Here is a 385-nt window from a genome sequence, read left to right as displayed (position 1 = left end):
AAAAAAAAAAAAAAAAAAAAAAAAAAAAAAAAAAAAAAAAAAAAAACGCACGGACAAAAGGGGAAGATGACTCATAAATATAAACACAGATATATTGTGTTTTTTCTTTCTTTCCATATTGCCGAGAAAGAAAAATTAGCCATTTAAAATACAATCCCTTTTCTTCGCTCTCTTCTTTGAAAAAAGAAGAGGGCACAACCTACAGACGGTTTTATTTTTCTGTATTTTCAAGGCCTTTTTATAATACTAAATAATTCACTTGCGCTTCTCATCTTCCTATGAAAACTAACGTACAACGAAACACTCTAGGTGTGGATATGTAAAAATAAAGAAAAAATTAAATAAACAAAGAACGAAATTGCTATCTTAATAATAATAATAATAA

The sequence above is a fragment of the Trypanosoma theileri genome (assembly GCF_002087225.1).
Source record: "Trypanosoma theileri isolate Edinburgh chromosome Unknown TM35_Tth_5_V1, whole genome shotgun sequence".
In the NCBI taxonomy this organism is placed as follows: Eukaryota; Euglenozoa; class Kinetoplastea; order Trypanosomatida; family Trypanosomatidae; genus Trypanosoma; species Trypanosoma theileri.
This window is presented reverse-complemented; position numbering follows the sequence as displayed.